This window comes from Ambystoma mexicanum, chromosome 3p (assembly GCF_040938575.1).
Source record: "Ambystoma mexicanum isolate Mex_15411 chromosome 3p, UKY_AmexF1_1, whole genome shotgun sequence".
NCBI classification, from domain to species: Eukaryota; Metazoa; Chordata; class Amphibia; order Caudata; family Ambystomatidae; genus Ambystoma; species Ambystoma mexicanum.
The window spans coordinates 833,220,873-833,242,193 of NC_090925.1; the positions used below are offsets into that span (position 1 = coordinate 833,220,873).

The 21,321-nt window shown below is 48.9% G+C and overlaps 1 protein-coding gene across 2 annotated transcripts in view; it reads left to right on the forward strand.

Moving 5' to 3' along the window:
- LOC138580959 (perforin-1-like) overlaps positions 1-21,321 on the forward strand; it is a 100,431-nt gene that overhangs the window by 31,494 nt on the left and 47,616 nt on the right. The window lies entirely within an intron of this gene.

A 21,321-nucleotide genomic window follows, 5' to 3' on the forward strand; every position in this document is an offset into this window, starting at 1 on the left:
TTCTTCATATAAACATCCTGGAGGTACGGGCCGTGTTCTGGGGGCTCAAGTCATTCCTCCCATCCCTGAAAGGAAAGGTGGTAAGGATTTTTATGGACAACACCACCACCATGTTTTACATCAGGAAACCAGTGGGCACTCGATCCCGGGCGCTCTCCAAAGAGGCACAAGACTTGTGGAGTTGTGCAGTCGGACAGGGGATGTTCCTCGTCCCTCTTCACCTGGTGGGAGTCAAGAACACCTTTGCAGACTAGTTCAGCAGGGAACTGCGCTCCTGCCACGATTGGGAGCTTCCTCAGGATCAGGTGGAACACCTGTTTGCTGAGTGGGGCAGTCTCCAGATAAATCTGTTTGCGACGTCGACTTTCCACCAGCTGAGGAGCCTGGGGGATGCGTTCTCATTTCCATGGGAAGGACTGTTCCTGTACGCATTCCCTCCGTTCCCTCTCCTGCTACGAGTCATCAACACACTCAGACGGTGTCCGTGCAAGATGATACTCATCGGCCCGGCGTGGCCAAGGTAGATGTGTTATCCGGACCTTCTCAGTCTGTCAGTCTTGCCCCCGATCAAGCTGACGATAGTTCCAGATCTTCTCTACAGGGTAGGAGGCACAATCCTGCATCATGACCCAGGATCACTGAACCTCAGGGCTTGGCTCCTGCAGCCCTAGAGTTTGGTGGATACAAGTTGCCTGCAGACTGCAGAGAGGTCCTTGCTAAGGCCAGGGCATGATTGACTTTGAAGTGCTACAGACACAAGTGGAAGCGTTTCGCTATGAGGTGCCAGTCGCAGAAGATTACCCCGCTGAGGGTCATGGTCCACAATTTCTTCGATACTTGCTCTCCTTGGCCAAAGCCGGCCTGGCACACGCTTCTACCAAGGTGCATCGGGCGGCTATCTCCCGCTACACCAGGTCTCCAGGAAGATCTTCACTGTGGTCTGATTGACTCATCAAGGAGTTCCTCAAAGTACTTTTTCAATCTTTCCCGCCGGTCAAGGCTCCTACCCCGGCGTGGGAACTCAACATGTTTCTGACAAGGCTCATGGGGGCCCCCTTTCAGCCTATGCATCAGGCCCCTATCAATTCCTCTTGTGGAAAACGGCTTTCCTTGTAGCCATCACCTCTGCCAGGAGGGTGGGTGAGATCAAGGCCCTATCCTGCAAGCAAACATACCAGACTTTCAGTGAATCGAGGGTGGTGTTGCGGATGCACCCCTCTTTCATGCCAAAGGTTCCATCGGAATTCCACCTCAACGAGCCTTTGGTGTCACCTGTTTTTTTCCTGAAACCTTTGTCACCGAATGAAAGAGTCTTGCAATCACTGGACGTTGCTCGTGCCTTAAAGTTCTACATGGCATGCACAAAGAGTTTTCGGAAGACTTCACAACTGTACTTGGGTCCTGTGAACCATGGGAAGGCGTTCTCCAAGGCTTCCATCTCAAGGTGGCTCTCCGGCTGCATCATGCATTGCCATCAGCTGCCGAACCGACCGCTGCCTGGCCGTCCAAGAACCCACTCCACCAGAGCCATCACTGCGACAAAGGCGTTCCTGTCTGGTGTGCTCCTGCTGGACATCTGCAGGGCTGCTACGTGAGGTCCATGCACACCTTCACAAAGTTCTACTATGTTGACAGGGATTGCAGAGAGGAGTCCAAAGTCAGCCAATGAGTGCTATGCAACCTGTTTGCTTGAGGTGAGTCTATTCCAGAGGTAAGAGTAAGTGCTTCTGTTCAGCCTTGCCATCTCTGGTGGTTGTGTAATTTTGTACTACTATGTATTCGTTATTCATGAGCATGTGAATCTGTGCCAGGCCTCATGCTGGAGAAAAAACAAGTTACTTACTTGTAACTATTGTTCTCCAGCATGGTCTGGCATGGATTCACATGCAAACCCTCCATCCGCCCCCTCTGCGGCTCTTCTTGGTCATACTACCACTTTACGTGGTTACCAAATCTGAAGATGGCTGCCAGAGGAGGAGTGTAGCGAGAGGACTGTCATTGGATGGGGGTAGTATGCCCAGAGGACAGTGATTGATTTGAAGGAGAAAGACAGTTTGTAAGTGAAAGTGAAACGTTTTTTTTTTCTTTTACCAAGGATTCCCAACCTGACAACGGGGAATGTTCATGAGCATGTGAATCCATGCCAGACCCATGCTGGAGAACAGGGATTACAGGTAAGTAACTTGGTCCTTACACCGAGTTGGGTGCTTGGGACTCCCTACATCCGCTTTCTACACCCTCCTGCTACATACCTGCTTACTTGGGTACAATACACCAGTTCTCTGGCACTCTTTGTAGCAAATCTCCAGTACTTTAAGGTTCGAGGTACTCCACTGTTAGCAATTCTTCCATACCTGATTGCCAGTGTCCCCAGGCAGACCGCCGATCAGCCCCTTCCTCCGATTATAACACTCCTTATGGGTGCGCAGCGGGCGGCTCTGTCGCTCCTGGGAGGCAGGCGATGTCAATCCCTCTTCTCGCCTGACGCTGCTCCAGTTCCAGGGGCTCGTACCTCCATACTCTGCTCAGTCCTTTTACACAACGGATAATAATTAAAATCCGCAAAGAGGGAATACCCACCCTGGTACACCAGACTGATATTAATTAATCTGTTTGTCTGTATCTATTCAAATGTTAGCATCTACAGCCGGGCAGAGAACATTCAATACGCAGAGGGTATTTAACATCGAGTAATGTGTATACACGCGAGGAGATGCGGCTGATGCTGCCAGGTTCTCACAAAGTTCGAGACAGAGTCAGAAAGAGGGATGCCATGCTCTCGCTCATCTCGAGAAAGAGAGAGACAGTGAGAGACGAAGAGAACGAGTAAGAGAGTGTGAATGAGTGTATGTGTGTTGCTCACGCGCGCCGATTGGGGTTTGGGAAATAGGTTATTTTTTTTATTCAGACAGCCTGTACAGATGACTTGAAGTTGTCCGGCAACTAATACAGCCAAGGTTTTTAAAAAACTACCCTATAAACTACAAGAAATGACAATGTGGAAGAAGGGACATTTCTGCAGTTGATACCTTCAGTCAGAGCCGGCCTTAGGGCAGGCAGGCCGTGCGACCGCCCGGGGCGCCATGCACCCCCAGGGCGCCATTAGCCCCCTGCCCCGCCAGCTTGGGGGAGTCTTTTAAGGGCTCTCCTGAGCTGGCATAGTGGGAGAAGGAGCGGAAGGCGCCCTTATGTTATGAAATGCACCCACAATGGCGGGGCGCATTTAATAACTATTCACATGATGATTACCTCCCTGCTCCGACGCGGGAGCGAGGAGGTTTTCATTGGAATAGGGCGCTCATGCATTAACATGCCTGAGCGTCCTATTCCAATGATAAACCTCCTGCGAGGCGCCAGAACAGGGGAGGACAAAACAAATGTTGTGCTCCTGCCCCCCGCCTCTCCCCCTGTTGACCAGGGGCACACAGGGAGGGGGGGCGCCAATTCGCCCAGGGCGCTGCTGCACCTAAGGCCAGCCCTGCCTTCAGTGAGCGCTGTCACAGTTTAAGTCTCCCAGAAAGACTGACTATGCAGTGCCAACCAAGGTCTGCCACATGGGCACATATGAGCACTATCACTTCCAGACACGTCCTACTCATAATATCAGGTTCAGTCTGGGTCGTCGAAGAAACTAGACTTGACATATTTAGTTTGTCTCTGCCTATGGGTGTTTTGTGCATTCTGTCGTTTTTGGAATACATATACAATTAAACAGCGGTCACAGATTAAAACGGTCCCACCTTTTTAGCTGACATGTGTATTGCCTTGGTCAGTGCAGGCAAAATAATAGCACTTTCATATATTTTTTTTTTTGTTAAGTCGCAACTTTCCGTTGGTACCAATAAAACATTACAACCACTGCGCACCAAACCACATTTAAGGAACTCAAAACACTATAGGTGCTTAATCTAAATATGAGGTACATTTACATTGTTTGAATACGCAATCTACATTTTCAGTTATGAAGTAAATGAATAAGGTTTACTTTCAGCTGCTGGCAATGCCGACCCACTCTGCAGAGAGAGCATTCCTTAATGCAGAGTTCATTCAAACTGACGCGCGCACAAAGCAGTATTTCTACGCAGGAAACATCGCATTTCAGAATAACACACAACTCACCTCTTCTAAATAAGACTTCAAGGTTTTTTAGATTGCAACGCGCTCCGCATTACTAACATTATTTGGTGGTAACCTCCAAACCGACATACAGTAGTTATGTGTGGAAAACGTTCGCCTAGAAAAGGTAAAGCACAAACAAGCAACAAAACAAGCTCTCAAAACCCTGTGATTATTGGCTTGCGTCACATCTGGACACAATGTGGCACCTAGGCCTCTCTCTCACTACATAGGACTCTCAAATCTAAGTGTAGCCCCCATCCTCGTCTATTATATGGTGAAACATAATGTATTTTGAAACCTAGGGCTCTATCCCACTATACAGGACTCTCAAATCTAGGTGAAGCCTCCATCTTTGTCAAGTGTATGGTGAAACGTACTGTATGGTGGAACCTAGGCCTTTCTCCCACTATGCAGGACTCTTGAAACCAGGTGTAGCCTACTCCCTCATCATGGTGAAACGTAATGTATTGTGAAGCCTGGGCCTCTCTCCCACTATACAGGGCTCTCAAATCTAGGTTTAGCCTCCATCTTCATCTAAAGTATGGTGAAAACTACTGTACTGTGAAACCTAGGGCTTGCTCCCACTTTCCAGGATTCTCAAATCTAGGTATAGCCTCCATCTTCATCTATTATATGGTGAAACGTAATGTATTGCGAAACCTAGGCATCTCTCCCACTATACAGGACTCTCAAATCTAGGTGTATCTTCCATCTTTGTCTATTACTGTACTGTGAGGCCTGGGCCTCTCTCCCACTATACAGGACTCTCAAACCAATGCATTGAGCCAAATTGAGTTGCGAGACAGATAACCCACTAACTAAAAAGCTCACATTTCCGCATACTTAACTCACACAAAACCCACACACCCACCTCTCGCACTGCACACGGCATGCACTTCACCACATTGCAATAACAAACAAACAACACATACGCCGCACCAACAGCACACAAGGACTGACATTGATCCGATACTCGCACCCAAGCTCAGTGCACAGTGAAAACCGAAATGAAGCTGCCAACAGGACACCACTTCTCTCACTATCCTACTCCCTCTTCACCTTACTTACCCACCACACCTTCTCGTTTGCAGATCCGCCTGAGCGCCTGGGGACCAATTCCATTGGTGACAGGTGCACAGTACAAATACCTTTAACATTTAACAAATGACCAACCAAGAACACGTCAGGCTGGGGCTTTTCCTATATACCTGCGTTGCGGGTGAATGAACCTGCAGTTTTGTTCAATGAACGTAAAAAAGCAGGAAGCAAAGAACCAGCAGAGGTAAAGAGTGAATTGTGAGCTTATGACAAGTGCAACATGCCCATGCTTTCCGTGAAGCCCCTTTTCTTATATGCAGCCCATCATTGGATGCGCATTTTGACAAACGATCACTGCACTGGGTTTAACACTGAAATGAGGACAGAGAGCGAGAAACTCAGCTACATTTATTTATACTTTTAAAACCTCTGCCAATCCTAATTTATCAGGTGGGGTTGTATGAAAATGTGCTTGTTGTTCATTGGTGCCGGCTAGAAGTTACATGGGAAGCATGTTTGGTGATGGTGCCTTTATTCAGGATGGTATAATAGAGATAACAGGTGGCCAAAAGCTCTACAGATGCCTTTTTGTTGCCTTTGTCTCTTTCTATTACTCTATCTGAATCTTCATTTAATTCAATCCAAAAAGCGAGGAAATTGCTTTCACGTATCTCGTATCATCACACAGGCATGCTTATCATGTCAAAATATTTTATGTGGCTGGCACTAGAAGAAGCTTAACATTTGAATAACTGCTGTGCCATCTAGGTTATCCAAACAGCACAAACAGCAACAAGCTTCTTGTTTCTGGGCACACGGGAGAGCAAAGTCAGGAATGCATCACTATCGAGTTCAGTCTGGGTTCTCGACGAAAGAAAGAAAGCAAATAAAAATAAGCGAGGAAAATCCCCACTGTACGTGCCTCTCGCAGGAAATGCTGCGGACTCCTCTCACGAGGAAATACAAGCACTTCCGCAGACAACGGGGGACACCTCCGCCCGCTATCAGCACAAGGCTGGCTGCGGTTAAAGATGCTGTGGTGACAATGAAATACAGTCCCGCGTCAGCCTGAAGAAAAGGCTACATTGCAGTTCTCTAGCACCCTAATAAAACTGCCATTCTTATCCAAGACAAGTCCTAGTGAACATTAGTGGCATTGTGAAATCATATCATAGATCCCCCTAATGCCTAAACTCTCGTTCCTCACAACATTCTAGTACGTCACTTCCAAGTGGTTCAATGGCACTGCTGCCCTACACCTCACGCTGCAAAACAAATTAAGAAATAAGACATCATGACATATTTCTCTTTTTCATAAAAGGAAAGAGGACTATCCCATTGATAGAGATGATGATAAACCTTTTAAGATTAGCAGCTGTATTTATTTTTATGTTATAGCTATTTCATTGCAAATCAAAACAAATCAAAATTAATCAAAACAAGTTCCCAAAATGTAAATTTCATTAGCTATTTTAAAAAAAGATTATACTCACATGATTCAATTTATAATTTTATTTGGAAGATGCATGGTATCTTTCCCATTCAAAGATGGCTGCTGGTTTTGGCTTGTTTCCAGAGAGCTTCCTTAGAGACAGTCATCCAAGATGGATGCCTCCATGGAAGAGCTCAGAACTCAAGAGTTTTCAAGATGGGCAGGAATGGGTGGGATTAGCCATATGAATTAGCATGGCTAGGGGAAGGTAATGGGAGGACATCCATAACCAAACACCAAATACACTGCCTATCCCTCCTCAAATGTCATTCCCATTGAAAGCATTACAGACCCTCATTCAAAGTCCATATTTGAAGCTCTTATTTTAATGACAATAGTTCTGCCTTAAAGGTAGCACTTTCACCGCAACCTAATAGCCCAAACTAAAAATTACAATTTACTTTAAAAAATAAAATAGAAATGTGAAAAAGTGGCAAATAAGATAACTTCAAGAGGCCTAGTCTCATTCATTCCACTGATGAAATGAGGGTGGCTTGAAAATTGAATCAAAGATCCTGCTAAATATATACTTGTATACATATGGATTGTGTTGAAATATGGCAATGTATAGTGGGAAAAAATGTGCTCAAATCCTTTCATATTGAGCTGTTTTGATATGAACAATCCCGAATAAGCGAAAAAAGTATAAATGCGAAACCAGCCAAATACTACTGCGGATACGTGACCAGATAATCAGTCCCTATAGGAACATGTCCTATACATACTGCATACAATCACAAAAAACGCATTTGGCTAAACATAGTAAGAAAGCACAGGCCCCAACAAAATATAGATGGACGGGTTTTCCACACACGTGATATTAAGCCCTGCACATGCTTTTTCAGGATCTGCAAAGAAGTCAAACATGTTTCGTAGTGGAAATGGCAGTCCTGTGGAAAGTGGAAGGAACAAGTTACTTACCTGTAACTGTTGTTCTCCAGCATGGGTCTGGCATGGATTCACATGCTCATGAATATTCCCCGTCGTCAGGCCGGGAATCCTCGGTATAGAAAAAATCAGTATCAGTTTTGTTTCTGATCTGTCTTTCTCAGTAGTAACCAATCACTGGTCTCTGGGTTATACTGCCCCCAGCCAATGACTGCCCTCTCCCTAAGCCCCGCCCCCGGCAGCCATCCTCAGATTTGGTAGCACGTGAAGTGGCAGTATGACCAAGTGAAGAGCCGCAGAGGGGTAGGCGGAAGGGTTCGCATGTGAATCCATGCCAGACCCATGCTGGAGAACAACAGTTACAGGTAAGTAACTTGTTCCTTCTCCACCATGGGGTCTGGCATGGATTCACATGCTCATGAATATAAGAATACATAGCAGTATACACATGCACAACCACGGGAGGTGACAAAAGGCTCAATATCAAGCAATACAACAACTCAACATTAAGCAACTCTTACCTCCTCATCGGGCTCACCTTAGGCGAACAGGTTGCGCAGCACTGCCTGGCCGACTCTGGACTCCTCCCTGGAATCCCGGTCGACGCAGTAGAATCTCGTGAAGGTGTGCGTCGACCTCCACGTAGCAGCCCTGCAGATGTCGAGCAGGGGCACACCAGACAGGAACGCCGTAGTAGCAGCGATCGCTCTGGTCGAATGGGCTCTCTGACGGCCTGGCAACGGTCGGTTTGCCAACCGGTGACAGTGTATGATGCAGCCGGAGAGCCATCTGGAAATGGAAGTCTTTGAGAGAGCCTTCCCTTGATTCACAGGTCCAAAGTTCACAAACAGCTGTGATGTCTTCCGAAAACTCTTCGTGCGGTCCAGGTAGAACTTCAGCGCTCTAGCTACATCCAGCAAGTGCAGAGTCCTCCCTGCCGGCGACGAAGGCGACGGGAAGAAAACTGGCAACACCAAGGGCTCGTTGAGGTGGAAGTCCGACGGCACCTTGGGCATGAAGGAGGGCTGCGTCCTTAGCACCACCCTCGTGTCGTGAAAAGTCAAGTATGGAAGCTTGCAAGACAGGGCCTGGATCTCTCCCACTCGTCGTGCAGAGGAGATGGCCACGAGGAATGCTGTCTTCCACAACAGAAACTTCAACGGCACTGAATGCATAGGCTCGAATGGGGCCCCCATGAGCCTAGTCAGCACCACGTTGAGCTCCCACGCCGGGGCAGGGGCCTTCTCCGGCGGGAATGATTGGAACACTCCTTTCATAAAATCCTTCACCAGTCGATGAGACCACAAGGACGCCCATCCTGTAGTTCTGGTGTAACGTGAGACGGCAGCCAGATGTACCTTGATGGAAGCGTGAGACAGGCCAGCCTTGGCCAAGGACAATAGGTACGGCAATACTTGAGGGGACGTAATCCGCAGAGGGTTAATCTTCTGTGCACGGCACCAGACAGAGAACCTCTTCCATTTGTGTCCTTAGCACTTGAGAGTTGAGGATGCCCTGGCCTTCGCAAGAACCTCTCTGCAGTCGGCCGGGATGTCGTATCCTCCAAACTCTAGTGCTGCAGGAGCCAGGCCTGCAAGTTCAGCGACTCTGGTTTGTGATGAAGAATGGCGCCTCCTTCTCTGAAGAAAAGATCCGCGTCCGTCGGTAGCTTGACTGGTGTGGACGCTGACAAGTCCAGAAGGTCCGGGAACCAGATCTGCCTCGGCCACGCCAGTGCGACGAGGATCATCCTGCACCGGGACCTCTTGAGCTGGTTGACGAGCCGGAGTAGCAACGGCAACGGCAGGAACGCATAAAGGAACAAGCCATCCCAAGGGAACAAGAAAGCATCGCCCATGCTCCTCAGTTGGGGAAACCTGCTGGCGAACCTCTGGCACTTGGAGTTCGCCGCCGTCGTGAAGAGATCGATCCGGGGTTCGCCCCATCGTCGGAAGAGTCGGTCCACTTGATCCTGGCGCAGTTCCCACTCGTGGCACGAGCGCAGCTCACTGCTGAGTGAGTCGGCGATGGTGTTTTATATCCCTGCCAGATGAAAGGGTACCAGAAACATCCCTTGGGCGACGGCCCAATACCACAGATCCTGGGCTTCCTTGGATAGGGCAGGGGATCTGGTTCCGCCCTGCTTCCGAATGTAAAACATCGTGGTGGTGTTGTCGATGAAGATCCTCACCACCTTGCCCTTGTGGGACGGAAGGAAGGACCTGAGGGCCCAGAACACTGCACGGAGCTCCAAGATGTTGATGTGGAGAGTCTTCTCCTCCGGGAGCCAAAGGCTTCTCGCGTGGAGACCCCCGGTGTGCGCTCCCCAACCTTCCAGGGAGGCATCCGTCGTCACCGTCACCTGGTGGGCCGGGGCTAGGAACCCTGTTCCTGCCGTCAGATGAGAGCGGACACCCCACCATCGTATCGCCTGACGGAACGCTTCGTCGAGCGAGATCCTGTCCTCGAAGCTGCCTGTCGTCTGGATCCAGTGGGCGTTGAGGAATTCTTGCAAGGGCCGCATCCGAAGTCTGCAGTGGCGCACCAGATAAATGCAGGAGGACATCATTCCGAGGAGGGACTTGATAGACCTCACTCTGGCCACGTCCATGGCCAGCAGACATTGCACCTTTCCCAGGATGGTCCTTATCCTCTCCTCCGACGGTGAGGCCTGCCGCGCCACTGTGTCGAGCTGTGCTCCCAGAAACAGGGCGACTTGCGACGGGACCAGGTGGGATTTTGGAAAGTTGATGGAGAACCCCAGGTCCGTGAGCAGCTGGACGGTCTTCGCAGTGTGTTCCACGGCGAGCTCCCTTGTCCTTGCCCATATGAGCCAGTCGTCCAGGTAGGGGTAGACGTGGATCCCCTGCAGGCGCAGCCGCGCCGCCACCGGTGCTAGACACTTGGTGAACACCCTGGGCGGTGATTTTCAACCAAACGGGAGGGCCTTGAACTGGTAGTGCCGCCCTTTGACCACGAACCTGAGGAACTTTCGGTGTCTCTTTAGAATAGGGATGTGGAAGTATGCATCGACGATGGGAAATCGCCCTCCTCCAGCTGTCCCAGCACGTGCTGGAGGGTGATCATCCGGAACTTCTGTGCCTTGATGTATTTGTTCAGTCGTCGCAGGTCCAGGATGGGATGCCATCCTCCTGTCTTCTTCTTTACGAGGAAGTATCTTGAGTAAACTCCGGAGCCCCGAAGCCTCTTTGGAACGAGGTTGATGGCACCTTTCCTGAGCATCGCCCTTACTTCCAACAGCAGTTGAGGGACGTGATTTTCCTTCCTGGCCACAAGAGGAATGCGGGGGCACCTCTTGTAGAACTCGAGGGCGTGCCCCCGGGCCAGGGCATCCAGCACCCAACGGTCGATGGAGATGGACTCCCACACACCGATGAACTTCGTCAGCCGGCCTCCTACCGGGGTGCTTCGGAGGGGGCCCGACCCGACGGTCAGTTCAATCTTGCTTGGAGGCCGCTTTGCCTCCTTGACCACCTTGGCGACGACGGCGGGATCCACCTGACTTGCTGCGTCCCCTGTAGGCCTCCTGCGACGAAGATCTTGCCGCTTGACGGTACGTAGAGGAGCTGCTGCCGGCTCCCTTGGAGGCACCCTGTCTGCCTCCGGAGCTCCGAAAGGATGGCCGTCGCTGTTGGAGCACACCCAGTGCACGGGCCGTCTCCGTCTTGATCGCCTGAAGGGACTCATCAAACGCCTTGCCAAAAAGGTTGTTCCCATCGAAGGGCTGGTCCAAAACCTTGGTCTGTACATCCTGGCGGAAATCCGTCGCCTTGAGCTATCCTCGTCGTCTCAGGCAAACGCTGTTGCCCAACTGACGGAAACCGGTGTCAGCGATGTCCGTAGCCACCGTAATGGCGTGGTCCGAGGAAATCTCACCTTCCTGTAAGATTTCCAGGGCCTCAGTCCTCTTGGCGTCCGGAAGAAAGTCCAACAGAGGGGCGATCTTGAACCATAACTCCCTGTCGTAGCGGGCTACGATGGCCAGGGCGTTGGCCGCCTTGATGGTCGTTGCTGCAGATGAGATGACCCGTCGTCCCATCGCATCCAGCTTCCTACCCTCGCCGTCCGGCGGGGAGGTTGGAGTCGAGGCCGATGCCCCCCACCCGCTTTCTTCTTGGCCGCCGCCGAAACGACCGAATCCGGGGTAGGTTGCGCCCTAAGGCACAAGGAGCAGCATCGGGGACCCGGTACTTCTTCTCGTACCGGTCCCTCTTCGCAGGAGCCGTGGCAGGGTTCTTAAGGAGGGCGAGCCCCTCATCCAGATGTCATCAAGAAGCAGTACGGCGAGGACCGTCTTCCTTTTAGCCTCGCGCCGTTGGTAAAGGAACCCTTCCTTCTTCTTTTCTTCGGGGCAGAGCTGGAAGAGCTTTGATGCCCTGGAAATCATAGCATGGAAGGATCCAATCTCGTTGGGCGGGGACGCCCGGGCAAGGGGCGAGGGGGACATGTCCCGTCTTCGCCTCCGTCATCATCCGTACCAGTCGTAGTCGTGTCCATGCCTGTATCATCCCCGTGGGTAGTGGACCGGGGGGAAGGCAGAGAAGGCCGCAGAGGCGGGAGAAGAGGCCTAGGATGCGTCCTCCTCCTCTTAAGTGGTGGGCTCTCCGAAGGTCCTGGCTCCGGTTCCCCCGTCGGGTCTGGCTCAGGTACCTCCGTCGGGGGAAGGGGCAACCTAGTCCTTATCTCCGAGCATAAGGACTGGATGGCTGACAAAGTGGCCGCCGAGGGGTCCTGCGGCGCTGGAAACGACAGGAGCAAGGGCTCTTGAGGATCCTCGTCTGCGTCACCGTCGCCCTCGTCGTCGCCCTCGTCGGGATCCCTCCCGATGGACTGGGACTCCTCCACGACTTGGATGAGCTCCTCTTCAGAGGTCGTGTCCGTATCCACGACGGCCACCAACCCCTCCCCCATCCTTTCCAACGAGGACTTCGTGGGGGTCTTCTCGATGGGCCTGAGAGACGGCTCCCTCCGCGGTGGCAGGGAGACTCTGCTACCTGAGGGCGCCTCCAATGGTGTAGCCTCTACAGGCTGAGCCAGGGCCGCGGCGACATCCTCAATCGAGGTTTTAGCAGGGTGAATTAAGGCCAACGTCATCTTCTGTACGCCTGCGGCCTTCACCTTGGGGGGAGGGTCCGAGCCTCACTCCCCCTCTGCCGGAATCTTCGAGATCGACCGGGGCCTCTCCAGAAGCTTCGCCGGGTTCTCGGACTTCCTCTTACCCGAGCCAGAGCGTTGGCTCGTGGTCGATGGCGCCGGGGAGGATGCGCCCTGCCTGGCAGCCAAGGAGCCCGACCGTTCGGCGCTCCCGGTGCCCGCGGACTCGCGGTGCTTAGCCTTTTGTTGGGCCCCCGTCGCCGGAGCACCCTCACAGGACTTAGAAGACCGCTCAGATTTCTTTTTCTTCTTCTCGCCTGGCGGGCTCTTACCTTCCAACCAGTTGGCGAGACGGAGGTGGCGATCCTTCATGGTCCGCTCCGACATGTTCCCACAAAACACGCAGTCCTTTTCCTTGTGCGTCTTGTCCTCATGGAGACAGTAGAGGCATAACGAATGCTCGTCCTCCTTGAAAACGTTCTGATGCTGGCATCCAGGGCAGGTCCTGAACAGCTTCCCGGGAGTCGAGCTCCCTTTCTCCTGGGCCATGTCCGGGGTAGGCCTCGGAACTTCTGGAATCCTCCAAAAGCGTAACTCAACGAAATCTTCACCCTTGAGGGGCGTAGAAACTCCGAAACAGATCCCCGTTGATCGGAAGTAGAAACGGTGGAGCTTGAGGCTCTATTTAACCGAAAAAATGAGAAAATCTCCTGAAAAAAGCACAAGAAACGCAGCAAAAGCTCGAGAGCTACAGCACGAAGACTCCCAACACTTGAACGTGCAGTAAAAATCTGAGGATGGCTGCCGGGGGCGGGGCTTAGGGAGAGGGCAGTCATTGGCTGGGGACAGTATGACCCAGAGACCAGTGATTGGTTACTACTGAGAAAGACAGATCAGAAACGAAACTGATACTGATTTTTTCTATACCGAGGATTCCCGGCTTGACGACGGGGAATATTCATGAGCATGTGAATCCATGCCAGACCCCATGCTGGAGAATAATGAAATTCAAACTATATGGTAATCATCATTTGCAATGAAGTATTTCTGATTTGGTGCATGTTAAAAAATGAACGTAGACTGGTCGAAGAGTTGCTCTTAATAAACTCCCCTGAATTAGCTGCCAGACATGCAGTGCTTTCATTGGGCCTGCAAAGAACGTCTCCCCACTCCCCAATCATGGGGAATCCATGTGCACTTTACATTTATTTCAGAATGTTGCAATGCGTTCCGTGCATTCTTGTTGGGACTGAGATTTGAACCGTAGTCACTAGGCTGAGAGGCGAAACACTTCTCAAGAAGACCACTTGAGGGTCTAAACAGGAGTGCTCTGAAATTCCATGTCAACGTTACAGAGTACAGGAAAAGCTGATGTGCATTTTTTGGCAGGTTAAAAGGTGTGAACATTTTGTCCTTTGTTGACAACATTATAAGAAATTCAGCTATTTTACAGGTGATCATGATTCATCTTCTGAGGGGCTGAGAGGCAAATGTTTATGGGGTGACTAAAACTCCCTGCCTCGGCCCGTTCTGAACCCTCCCCCCGTCTTATACCCACACTAGGTGGAAGCCCCCAGTAAAAAAAGTCAATTTCCACAACTGCAGAAGCAAATTAACGGTGTGCCCCAGATGAGCATTTACAACATTACGGTAGATGCTCCTCTTTTCCGCCAGTACCCAAAACATGATGATTGCCATACAGGTTGAGTTTGTCTGGGTATCCTCTGTTGTGGTGTATGCTATTTTTAGCACAACATGCATGTTGTGCTTGTATACAGTATGTAGAGGTCATGTACCTACAATGATGGATTATCTGATCACCTAGTACTCACCAGAATTCCGCTGGATTCGCATTTGTATTTTTTTCACTTATTAGCTTAAAGTTTGGTCATATCAAAACACTTCATTTATAAAAAGGACCTCTAATAATGGTATAAGAACTGGAGCAAATTGTCTTCCAATATATATTGCTGTACGTACACCTGAACAGATGCAGGCATCAAAAAACCTTTTGAAATCGTACTCAAATTGCAGGCCAAGCAACTCACTTTAATCTACTAATAAGAGAAATGAACTATTCTTGGTATTGAAAAGACATCGTAATGCATCAAGAATAACTTCCGGCAATGTTAATATGCCTTTTCACTATCTTTCTCTCAGACACCTTGGATCACAATTTTCTATAGACCACTGAGTGTGTGAGATCCCCCACATGTGAAGTACCATTAGGCGAGACATACTGCAGGACCCTCACCAGCCTTTCCTAACTGGAACTCAGTGTGAGGAATTACACCCTCTCCCCAAACCAGGCACCCTAAAAATCCCTCCTGCATCCCTTACCAAAAGCCCTATTTGGAGAAGCCAGTCAGCAAAAAGTAAATTTCCCACATTTCCCCCCTCAGAAAAAACTAGACCGGGACTTCAGGAAGTCGGGGGAAGGGGCAACCTAGGATTTGGGAGGAGATAAACCATGTAAAAGGCCCGGTCAGGTAGCGTAAGTCAGGACGCTGGAAAACATGTTGCCAGGCTGCCAAAATCTTGCGGATAAATCAACCTGAAATGGAGTACATCCCCCAAAATGCCATGCTTTCCCAACTGGAATACTCAGAATGGACCAGGTACATGAAAGTACCCCTTCGCTGACAGAAAGTCCATGGAGGAAAATCTAATCACCCCATAGATGTGCTTTCCACACCCTGAAGAGGTGGGTTCAGAAAAACTTCTGGGCTTTAGCCCATGGAGGGAAGGGGGAACTATAGCTCTTTGTAGCACAGAAACCAGAGACCCCATAAACCCTGAGGATATCATGGACAGAACCTCCATGAACCCAGGAACCCACAAATCTGCAAACTTGCCAGAGTACAGTAAACACTACATTAAACCGGAGAATCGCTCTTACGCCACCCCTAGAGCCCCCAACACACCTACCTGCACAATAATAGTGGAGCAGGATAACTACAGCACAAGAAGCTTGTCCAGCCTCTCCATGCACACAAAAGAGTTCCAAAATGTCCACTAGGGCATTATAGATTTAGCCGGCCCACTCAGCCTCATTCTTACCCTCAGGAAGTGAGAAACCCTAGCCAATCACAAGCCTCACACACCTTAAGCTTTCACTGCAGACACTCTGCCCTAGTCCCAAGAAAGGGAGAGGAGGGAGTTACTGCACAAGCTGGTCAGTCCAGTCCAGGTGCAGGAACCTTTTGTTTGGAGAAAGATGGTGACAGGAGACTGCTGGAAAGGATATACATTGGAAAAGAATAGAGATTGCTGACGGGAGAACTACACAGGTGGAAGTAGGCAGGAGGAGGAACTCAGATATTGTTATTTTGCATTTATATAGCGCCTTATATACCATTGGTATGGTCTGAAGGCGCTTGTAGGTTGAACGCCCTTGGGAACCGAAGTTCGGGTTAGTAGAGAGAGTAGCGAGAGTCCAAAGGTGCGTGTGCGCACCAGGTATGTGTGCAGCTGATGTGGAATTTGTGTGGTAGCTGCTTCTTAGTGGTAGGTGTGGTGGTTGAGAGATCAGGAGTATGTGTTCGCACTGGCAGGATTTATCCAGGTCGAGTGTGGCTGCGTTAAGCCTGAGGAGAACACCTGGCTGGGGGGTGTGAAACCAGCAGTGTTTACTTAGAGTGATGGGGAGTGAGCGGGATATGTTGATATGAGAACAGTTATACCGAATGGTGTCATAGTATCTCTGTGTTCTAGTTGAGTGGTGGTGTAAAGAAGAGCGTAAGCGTGGGGTGTGGTATGATATATGTTCTTTCAAATGTTCTCTGCATTCCAAAGCATATTATGTACGTCACTCAATTCTATGCGATCAGGTCCGTTCAATGCATATTTTTTTTCATTATAGGCAGTCAAGATTGCCCTAAACACTCCTGTCTGCTCGACACACTCATGTACTCTAGCTGACCTTGCGTGCTCTAGTCTACCCTCAATCTCCAGTGTGCCCCACGCATGCATTCATGTATTCCATACGCATGTGCTCACACTCATCCGGTCTACACACTCATCGGCTCAACATACTACTCGTCCTCTTGACATACTACTCGTCCGGATGAGTACTACGTACTCTTCCGTTCCACACACTCATCCGCTCTACGTATTCATCCACTCCACATACTCATCTACTCCACACACTCATCTGCACCACACACTCATCCGCTCGGCAAACTCATCCGCTCCACATATTCATCCGTTCCACACATTCATCCATTCCACACACTCATCCGTTCTATGAATGTATCCGCTCCACATACCCACCCGCTCCACACACTCATCGGCACCACACACTCATCCGCTCCCCACACTCATCTGCTCCACAGACGCATCCTTTCCATACATTCATCCGGTCCACCTATTCATCCGCTCCACACACTCGTCCACTTTACGTACTCGTCCGCTTTACATACTCGTCCGCTCTACGTACTCGTCCGTTCCACACACTCATCCGCTCTACGTATTTATCTGCTCCACACACTCATCTGCTCCACACACTCAGTCCGCCCTACGTACTCGTCCACCCTACGTACTCATCCGCCCCCCACACTCATCCGCCCCCAACACTCATCCGCCCCCCACACTCATCCGCTCCCCACACTCATCCGCCCCCACACTCAACCGCTCCCCACACTCATCCGCTACCCATACTCATCCGCTACCCACAGTCATTACACTATTGCAATTTTCGTAGAGAGGCTATTGTGGTAGCATTCAAAATGTAACTTTCCACAGAAAGGCTATTGGGAACACTTTCTAAGTTCACGGAGAGGCTGATGGGCACATTTTAATGCAACTTTTCACAGACAGGCTATTGGGCGCATTTCTAAATTCAACTTTCCAGACTGGCTATTGGTAACATTTCAAATTTCACAGAGAGTTCATTGGGCACATTTCTAAATGTGACTTTCACAGAGAGGTTGTTGGGCACACTTCTAAATTCAACTATCACCGATAGGATATTGGGCCCACTTTTAAATTTATAGAGAGGCTATTGGGCACACTTCTAAATGCAACTTTCTAAGAGAGGCTATTGGGCACACTTCTAATTCAACTCTGACAGGGAGGCTGTTGAGCGCACTAATAAATTCGCAGAGAGTCTATTAGGCACACTTCTAAATGCAATTTTCACAGAGAGGCTATAGAGTAAACGTAACTTTCCACTGACACGTTATTGGGCACACTTCTAAATGCAACTTTCACAGAGAGGCTAATGGGCACACTTCTAAATGCAACTTTCCACAGAGAGGCTATTGGGCACACTTCTAAATTCAGAGAGAGACTGTTGGGCACACAGGGAGGTTGTTGGGCACACTTCTAAATTCGGAGAGAGGCTATTGGGCACACTTCTAAATGCATCTTTCCACAGACAGGCTATTGGGCACACTTCTAAATGCAACTTTCACAGAGAGGATATTGGCACACTTCTAAATGCAACTTTCTCAGAGAGGCTATTGGTCACATCTTCTAAATGCAATTGGGTACACTTCTAAATGCAATTGGGCACACTTCTGAATGCAGCTTTCTCAGAGAGGCTATTGGTCACCACTTCTAGATGCAGCTTACTCAGAGAGGCTATTGGTCACAGCTTCTAAATGCAATTGGGGACACTTCAAATGCAACTTTTTTCAGAGAGGCTGTTGGTCACAGCTTCTAAATGCAATTGGGCACACTTCTTAATGCAGCTTTTCTCAGAGAGGCTATTAGACACAACTTCTAAATGCAGCTTTGGTCACAACTTCTAAATGTAGCTTTTCTCAGATAGGCTATTGGTCACAGCTTCTAAATGCAATTGGGTACACTTCTAAATGCAATTGGGCACACTTCTAGATGCAGTTTTTCTCAGAGAGTCTATTAGGCACAACTTCTAAATGCAACTTTTCTCAGAGAGGCTATTGGTCACAACTTTTAAATGCACCGGGGGACACTTCTAAATGCAACTTTTCCCAGAGAGGCTATTGGTCACAGCTTTTAAATGCAATTGGGCACACTTCTAAATGCAGCTTTCCTCAGAGAGACTATTGGTCACAACTTCTAAAAGCAATTGGGGACACTTCTAAATGCAAATGGGGACACTTCTAAATGCAACTTTTCTCAGACAGAGTATTGGTCACAACTTCTAAATGCAATCGGGTACACTTCTAAATGCAATTGGGCACACTTCTAGATGCAGCTTTTCTCAGAGAGGCTATTGGTCACAGCTTCTAAATGCAATTGGGGATACTTCTAAATGCAACTTTTCTCAGAGAGACTATTGGTCACAGCTTCTAAATGCAATTGGGTACACTTCTAAATGTAATTGGGTACACTTCTAAATGCAATTGGGCATATTCAGCAGAGAAGGAAGTGGTGAGAATTATGGGGGTCAAAGGGTAATGAGGGAGGAAGTAAAAAAAGAAGTGGAGTGGAAGGAGGGAGCAAGGGCAGAAGGCAGGAGGGGAGAAGTAAACCCTGGAGTGGAATGAAAGGTGGTGTTAGTAAAAGTAAGAAGAGAGGCACTAGGTGATAAGGAGGTGGTTGGGTAGGGTAGGCGGTAAGACCAGAGAGGAAATGAGCAGTAAAGTCAAGAGAGAAGGTAGAGGCAGCAACATCAGGCCAAGGTATAAGAAGAAGGTTAAGGACCAATAGAAGGAGGTGGGCAATAGCAGGTAGGAGAGTGATGGAGGGACTTCTTCAGACAAAGCAGGTTGAAATGAAGAATGAGGTTGAAGTGCCATATGCTGATGAAATTTGGGGAAAGAAAAGAGGCAATTAGAGAAAACTGATCGGCCCTTCATCAAGCTATTCATTCAGGAGGCAGAGGGCAGGAGGTAAATCAGGCAGCCAGAAGCAGAATGTTCTTTAGGGCCAGGTCAGGCGCTAGGCAGCTCTAGAACGCAGGAGGAGGTTCCAATGGAGGTCAGGGAACCTAGTGACAGGTTAGAGAGTGGGTGGGAAGAACAGACTTACAAAGAAAGTGTAGTGAGTGGGGATCGATCCTCCTACCTGATCACCGCAACATTGCTGTTCGGTAGAGTCCCTGTTAACTTCTTGGTTGAATTGACCAGCATAGTGCAGCATAGCCCTTCAAAAGAACTTCTTCCAATCTAACAATTAACACTACTTGCAAATAAACGGGACAGCCATGGGCGCAGCCTTCGCCCCCAGTCTAGCAGTCCTGATATGGCACTTTTTGAAGAAAATAACATCTCCTCCATAAACAATCCATTTCTACATCACATAACCACCTGGAAAAGGTATATTGACAAAGTCATACTTATCTGGCATGGCGATACATCCAGCCTCACGGCCTTCCACACCTGGCTTAATCTGTTCGACCCTCGCATTCAGTTCACCATGGAGGGCAATGGAAGAGAAGTTAACTTCCTGGATCTCACCCTAAAATTCATTGACAATGCCCTCTGTTGTTCACTATTTAGAACACTCAACTTAACTACACAAGCTCAACTCATTCAAGTAGCTTTAGGAATAACCACCCTTTGGTCAGTACCTCAGAATCAGACGGCACTGCACTGACCTATGGGATTTCAAAAACCATGCAAAAATCCTAGATGGTAGACAAAAAAATCGAGGCTACTCAAAGAAACGACTAACACCCTCAAAAAAGCAAGCTAGGTACTCCGCCAGAGAATGCCTATTGGAAAAGCGAGTGCCAGATAACAGTGACAAGAGAATGACTTGTGTTCTGACACACTCAACAATGGCATCCAAGGTCAAAGGCATTATTAAAAAATACTGGCCTATTGTGAATTTGGAATTGCCTTTCAAAATTAAAAGGATAAATTAGTCCACTCTGCTTTCAAGAAGGAACCAGTGAGAAACACCCTGTGGAACCTATGTCCACTTATAGGACACTACCCATGCAGACAATGTTCAGTCTGCCTATCCTTCCACATTGTCCAAAAATAGTGGAAGCTACTTGACTTCACCAATTGTAAAACTAACAGAGTAATCTACTGAATAGAGTGCATCTGCCGCCTATGCTATGTAGGACAGACCTCAAGATGTACCAACACATGACTGTCAGAGCACAGGTCAAGAATCAGGTGTAAGGTACTTAGGGCACCAATGGTACAACACCACATACTGGTCAAACAGTTGGCTGATGACATCAACTGGTGGATAATGGACACCATAAAATCACCTATCAACACTGTAGAGAACCTCCTAATAAAAGAATCCAGATGGATCTAGAGGTTGGACACACATACCAATGGGCTCATTGAACAACTAATGAACTGACTAAGCACACAGATAGGTAGACAGACACCTGCTAGATAACAACACATTGCCTTAGTCTCCTGGTAGACACATATTCTGTTTTCATATTTTACATGGTAGACTACAATGTTATGTCCTTTTAGACCCATGTGATATGCCAGGTAACAACTCACACAACGTACCTAAGTATACCATACCACTGCCATGCCATTTTTGTTAAAAATGACAGATGCCCCCTCCAACACTGGCCACATAAAAATGCTGCCATAAGCCTATATTATCACAACGCTATAACTAAATATGTATAAAAGTGATGCACCACACATGCAACTCCATGTTTTTTCTGTGTGATAATGATGTTGTGTGATTACTGTAACGCCACTAGAGCAATATGCAGGATTAAAGAATTTGAGATACTGATGTTATTAACTGATTATTAT